We start from the raw sequence: 7,139 nt of genomic DNA, 5'->3' as shown, positions 1-7,139 counted from the left end.
GGGTATTTTCTCCATCATAGTCAACGCGACGGTGGCAGTATTTACTGTACCTTGCACCAAACAAGTGCGTCAGCACTGGATAGTATTATGAAAGAAAACCGAACACACAAAGGAACACTAGGAGAAGTAAAGCACTTCAAAAGGTCGCCGCCCAAGAACTTCGACTGGGCGCGTTAAGTGCGCGTTAAGCGCTGGAGAAAACAACATAGCTAGATAATCAGAACGACGAGACATCCCTTTAATGGCAACTACACGTAACAGTTATAGCGAGTGCTGATCGAATGTTCACAGGACGGCGACGCGTGAAAGCTCTGTTCACTGATCCAGTGGCTCTTTTTGGGAAACCATATAAATATGCGAACGTTAGCAAACGATATCACATAAGGCGCACCCACCACGTCATTGAACAGTATTTTTGCAGAGGCTGTAGTTGTCATGAATAAATACTGTAAAATCATTTAATTTCGCAGCCCTAAATTTTCGCGAATCGAGTAGGGATATATTCGCAACAACTAAATTTCGCGCACTCCACGAGTTCCTCGAATTTTCTCGATTCGCAAAATTCGCGAAAATTAAGGTCTCGCGAAATTAAAGGGTTTTACAGTATAAACTTGTCCAGCCCGAGTGGGTTGAGTCTGCCATGCTTCGCGCGCATTATAAGCCCCGCAATCCCGCGATTGAAAACACCCTCTCTGACTGTGTGCTTTTCGCCGGCACACACAAAATGCACTATTTGCTACGCACTTTTCGAGCGCAGAAAGAGCGACGGGCAATCCACGTGAGAGGACCAAGTGCTTTGGAGCGATCGAGCTGATTGGTGTAGGCGCTAATCTGTTGGTCATCTAGATAGACCGCTTTCCAACCCAGATAAGGCGAAAGTCGCGTCATTTCTGCGCTCGGAAATGGCGTACTTCTTGTTTCGGCTAATTTGCATAGCGACATTCAGCGTCGGATATTTCAACATACGTGCGCGTTAAAGAATTTCTTAAATATGGAATGGCTTTCAACGATGAGTATCTTCCGTTCTGCTATCCCGTTTTTGCTAGAAATTCCTTAATTAAAGAATTAATGAATTTGAGGTAATTAATGATCTTATAGTTACATACTTTCTTCGAGATAATATTCGCATGACCAACTCAAAAGCGGCATGTATTTCGTCCCGCTATTTTTTAAACAAAAATTATGTGACGAATAAAAAACAAGACACCATGCATATGGATAATGACCAGTGCTATGGTGTTGGTGGATGACCGGCAAACAACCTGCAAGAATTAAATGATAAGTTTTCCTGGAGTTGTGTGCCTCCAGGGTCGACTATGAAACGAAACTAAAGCATAAACAGCATATCAGGAGATGAAATTGTCACTGCTAAAAACACCACAAATGAAGCCTGGAACCTAAGGTGAAAGAAAAACAAACAAAATATTAGGTATGGGAGATATTCATTTATAGAAAGTGGATCAAAATGGGCACATTACACAGCCGCGCCGATTTTTCAACATCGGCGGCGGCGGCAGCGGCGCGCCGACAGTTTTGGTACGGCGGCGACGGCGAGGCCCCGACGTCCGGCGGCGGCGCTTCGGCGCGGCGGCGCACACCTCTAGAGAGAGGTGCGGCAACCGGCCGCCATGTTGGAGGGCCCACTGACGCCGGCTGAAACAATGGGAAGCGATTTGATGTGAAATATTTATTGCGCTTTAAACGCTCCTCATTGCTGATTAGCACGCATCTTTCTTAGGAATCAGTGTGCTGGTGTATTCCTACCGTGCTTCGGCGGTGTGTCTGTAGTTTTCATGGTAATTACGTTCTTTTTCTTCTCCGCTTCCTGTACGCCGAATATGGGCCACTGATCTCGATTGTAAAAGGCTGGATCGCGGATGGGGAGCGCGAGCGTGAAGAAACCGGCCGCCATCTTACTGTACCCACAACAGTCGCCGCAGCGATCATGGCAACTTCTTGCAATTACGGTCGTACCAACCGTACTGGCAAGGTTACAGGGCCTAAATTTATACAGGTGAGTCACTCTTCATCGAGGAATAAATAGGCGTCCATTCTGTACATTTATTTGACCATTATGAAGTGTTTTTTTTGCCCAAAACGAGCACTGGATGCAGGTTGCTTGATCGCTCTTCCGACGTTCAATCGAGCACACTTGCATTTTACCCGGCGGCAAATACAGCATAATATGCTTGAAAGAACATGTTACACTACACAGGTAGTGTTGTCATCAATATATGTGCGAGCACTCGAGCGCTTTTTTGCATGCATTGCTAGCATGGTACACGGTGTTCTCTGCGGAAGCAAGTGCCACATTCATTTCTTTGAATTACCTTCGCGCACAAGTTCGGTATTACGTCATAATAAGACCACGATTGTCACATTTTTTCATGTATTGGTATTGTTTTGTGCCTTGGTTTGATTTGTGACAAAGAATCCTACGTAACGGTGGTGTGGCGCGACTTGAATAACGCCTTTGTGTCTGAGCTGTATCGTCATCTTGTTACGATAGTAATAATTTGTAGCGTGTCGTGCTATTTGTAGCAGTTTTAAGGCAAAAGTGGTCTCTCAATACAGGTTTCGTCATGAGGGCTACCCAGTGAATAATCTGTGCAGTGTGATACGGCTGAGTGTACAGGTAAGCATCACGTTCCTCAACCACTGGTTTCTACTTTACAGGAAGGAACAACCTCAGTGCACGCACTGTGGTTAGCCTCTCTCAGTTTTGCATATTTTCTTACATGTTCACACCAGAAACACACCTTAGACTTTAGGCTCCTTCACCCAGCAATATAATAATTAGAGATTATAATTATTTTAGAAGAGTTCCCCATATTCTTTTTAGAATAGTTTTTCATCTTTTTAATTTTTAGAAGATACAGGGATTGTAAACCATGTTTTAAACTGATGTTTTAACATTTGACCAATGCATTTATTAAACAACATATTCATTTTTAACTGGTTGCACCCAAACCAATGTTTTGATGTATACCGTATTTTCACGCGTATAAGCCGCACCGCAGATAAGCCGCAGGACGCGTTTTTAGGAATGTTTTGAAAATTACCCGGCAGATAACCCGCACTCGCAGATAAGCCGCGGGCAATACGAGACGACTCCTATGTGCGACAAAGGAGACCTTAGAGCACTGCCATAAACCCTGTGGTCCATACTCCGGGATCGGCATAGTGGACAACAAAGGAGGTCAGTTCTAGAGTTCTACCAAGATCGGATTGTGCCCTTGTTGGGCGCTTTTCATGTATTGATGGGTCAGTGGTCTTCCAGAAGGCATGAATCACTGTCACCACTTTCGTTAAAGCTGCATGGGGCAATCTACTCGAATGTGGACCCATCCCTGTTAGGCACCGTTCGTGCATTAGCAGGGCAGTGCTATTCCAGAGACACTGTCGACTCTTTCGTTAAAATCAGTGTATGGGGAAAATACCTGACAAAAAAAAGTCATCAGATAAGCCACACAGCGCCCATGAGAGAAAAAAAATCTCGCATAAGCCGCGGCTAATACACGTGAAATTACGGTATTTCCTTTGTTGTCGATGCACCATAAAAATTGGAATAATCATCATCAATGCAGGTTACTTCACAGCTGCCTCGACATACTCAAGAAATGGGTGCAGAACCTGCGTAATGCCCACAAACCTTGACTACCACAGCACCTCCAGAAAGTAAAGGCATATGTGTCACATGGGATTTTTAAAGGCATTCACAGTATATAATACCTTGTATGAACTGTTGTAGATCTAAGCAGCCTCTACAGTACACTCTCAGAAATTAAAACTTGTCATGGAACTGTGATAATTGTTTCAGTTAATAGGCATGCACATATACGCTATAAGAAGAAAATTATTTATTGAGAATGCACTTCTCTGGCTACTCATGTTGTTTACATCTACTGTTGATCACATTCATTTATCACATACAGTGAAACCTTCCTATGTTGGACACCACGGTGCAGCAGAAGCGTGTCCTACTTATAGAGGTGTCCGAGTTACAGAATATGAGGGAAACAAAAAATGGAAAAGATCACAGCTGTGTTGCCGGAAATGTCCCCCTTCTTCAATTTATGGTCCTGAGTGGTACCTGGTGGCAGTGGTACCTACTACCCACTCTTCACTGATAATTATTACTGATTTTAGTAGATTCAATTCTGTTCAGATTCCACTCAATGGCATTACCTCTGGAGCTTTTTGAGCAGCGATGACTTGTCTCTGAAGCGTCAGCCCACTTTTCGTTGCTTTGGTGCAGTGTGCGTTCAAAGGCTCTAGACAAACCGAAGACAAATGCTCACACAAAAAATTACGATGTACACTGACAGCACTTGTTTTTGGACTCGGAAAAACTAAAGCAACAAAGGGTTTTGTCCGACTTAGCAGGGAAAACCCTGTCCAACTTACGAGATAGGGAGGTGTCCGATATAGAGAATTTCGTCCCCGTGTAGTTTCAATGGGAGCAATGAAATCTTGTCCGACATGGGGAGTTGTCCGACTTTGGAGGTTTTACTGTATTATATTCTTATATATTATTATTATATTATCACATATAGACATATTATCACATATCACAAGAGATAATTTAAAATTTAGCATATATGACAAAATATCAGGAGGGGAGTTGCTATTCATTGCTCATTCCAACCTAAAATTGAGAGAGCGTACCTGACCATTGTCATTCCTAAAATATATATTGCCATTGTAGCAAGGTCACAAAACAATAAATGTAGTATTTTGCGACCTCCCTGCACGTTCGTTGTATCCTGAAACGCATAAGTGCAAGAAATAAATCTTGAACTTGAATAAACTTGATGTTGTATAAACTTGACATAAAATGTTGAATAATCTAACGAATGATATAAAATATTAAATAAACTTGAACTCGTATATTCTCTTTACTCATCATCAGTGATCTTCATTACAAAAGCATATCGTGTTAGACTTTTTCGTTTGCGTTTCACAGACTGGGTACACGAGGGCCAAAATGACAAAATCACAACTGTTTCAAGCTCCAAATAGTCCTGTTGCAATTTGAAGACCATACGTGGAGCTGCATTTTTTGGAACATGCTCCACATAACAAGCATGACAAAGTCAGCACTGGATAGCAGGACCCCGTCCCCAAGCAGCTTTTCTCACGCTGCACTTGTATTCAACAAAAGCATGTGAGTGCAGGAGAAGGACATTCAGTTTGGCACAACCGCGCCTGCAAATAATCAGAACAAATAAAGGAAGAAGCAAACAAACATAGAAGGACTGTACTTCAAAAAGAGATAAGTCCTGTGTCTCAAGGAGGTGTTACCACTTTCTACGTAACTTAATTGATTAAGCTTACATCACTACCTGATTAACTGTCCTAACGAGTGTGATCTAATTGCGTGAAGTAATTATTTGGGCTGCTTCGGTGTGTCCATATTTGCGAGGCAAAGCACCCCTGTCGTTTACTAAAAGACTCTTTCTAAGGCGATGCTTGATATAAATCATACTAAACGCATACACGGCTAAAACAACGGCTGGGATTCTACAGAACGATCTCTTCCTGCCATGCGAGTATATCTTTTCCCGGACCGTTCTTTATGGAACCATTTTTGTCCAGAACGCAGTACGGGATATTATATACAAGGCTGTTGTTAACCTCAAGTCGTCTCTTATTGAAATATTGGCTGGGAAACGTGCTGTAGTACAATCCCCAGCGCTGCACTGCAGTGACGGTCTAGTTTCGGAATGCAAAACATAACGTAATTAAGAATCGAACGGCAGGACACCTGTGAAACACTGTTAGGATACATCAGAATACTGGAACCTTACAAAATTGTGTGATGACAAACAACGATCAATGCTAGCAGCGCAATAAATACTCACAATCTCTGTTGCCTCCCATTGTTTTCTATGGGCACACACAGCACTTTAGGGCCCACCAACATGGCGGCGCGAAGGCACGCCTCTCCCCCACGAGCACCTCTCCCATGCGCGATCCAGCCTTTATACATAGAGATCAGTGATATGGGCATTGTTTTGGTAGGCGTCACCCGGCGTCACCATTCCCCAAGTCGGCTTCACCTAGCGCACGGGTGCATTAGGTGAAGCCCGATGGATGGATGGATCGGATGGATAGTAGGGGCACCCCTGGCGGGCCTCTTTGTAACGAGGGTCCAGCGAACTGTGCGGACATGCCAATAAGTTTCCTGCATTTCAATTTCAATGCCCTTTCAATTTTCAATGTTTCTTTTCATTTGCGTCCCTGTCTTTCTGTGGTTCATATTTGGCTTCCGGTTCATGTGGTGGCGCTGGCCTCTTCTCCGTTGACTTTGTTTGGTACTTCGCGTATGTGTAGGTTACAACTACGACCTACTACTATACTAGAGACCTGGACAGCTGGCGATCCCCTATGGGAGAGACGGGTCACGGGTTAGTTACGTTAGTGACCGCTGCAAGCGCCACATAGCATTATTGGGGAGAGGGAATCACCCTTGCCACCGCCTTTAGTCTGCTACGCAGGGATACACAGGCTGTTGCTAAGCACGCGCTATTATCTCTCTTATACTGCTTCGTCGTTGTTAACACAGCCTACCATACATCGCCGCGGTTTCGACAAGTCACGTGGTAATGAATAGTGCGAGCTAGCGCCAAATCCCATAGCCAAGCGGCGATTGCCAGAACTACTACCCCGGTGCTGGGAGCATTGCGGATGTCCTGGTCCAGGTCTCTAGTATAGTAGTAGGTCATGGTTACAACTGCCTTCGTTGCCCGGTCGGTACTATTTCGTAGTTTGTTGTCGTTGAGCTGGGTCCTGTTTGTACTGGGGTATTCTCCTTGCTGCGATCCTGTTTCTGTCGTTCCTCTCTGTTCAGTGTCATCCACCGTCTCAAACGGCGTTTCGTTGCTGTCACCTCTGCGTTTTCTCCGCTGGTCGCATAGAAGCCGAGTGCTTCTTCTATAGGGCATGTCCGTTTACCTCCCAGGGCGATGCAGTCCAGTACAACATCCAATATGTTCTCCACAAGTCCTTCCTTGCATAACTGGCAGTGAGCATCGATGGGCTCAAACTTGCTCCTCCACTCCCTTGTGCGCAGCACTCCACACCTTGCCTCAAACAGTCTACCGCTTTCCTGGGAGTTATCGTAGAGCCCAGTGACA

At 44.5% G+C, this 7,139-nt stretch overlaps 1 long non-coding RNA gene across 1 annotated transcript; it reads left to right on the top strand.

The window, feature by feature from the left end:
* Nucleotides 1-286: 286 nt before the first annotated feature.
* LOC135394525 (uncharacterized) lies at nucleotides 287-4,801 on the top strand. Its single transcript, XR_010422929.1, has 3 exons — nucleotides 287-2,014; nucleotides 2,575-2,635; nucleotides 3,588-4,801. It is a non-coding gene; the product is annotated as an uncharacterized LOC135394525 (long non-coding RNA).
* The last annotated feature ends 2,338 nt before the right edge of the window (nucleotides 4,802-7,139 follow it).

Source organism: Ornithodoros turicata, chromosome 5 (assembly GCF_037126465.1).
Source record: "Ornithodoros turicata isolate Travis chromosome 5, ASM3712646v1, whole genome shotgun sequence".
NCBI classification, from domain to species: Eukaryota; Metazoa; Arthropoda; class Arachnida; order Ixodida; family Argasidae; genus Ornithodoros; species Ornithodoros turicata.
The sequence above is the reverse complement of the archived record's forward strand: the minus strand, read 5'-3'. Positions and strand labels throughout refer to the sequence as shown.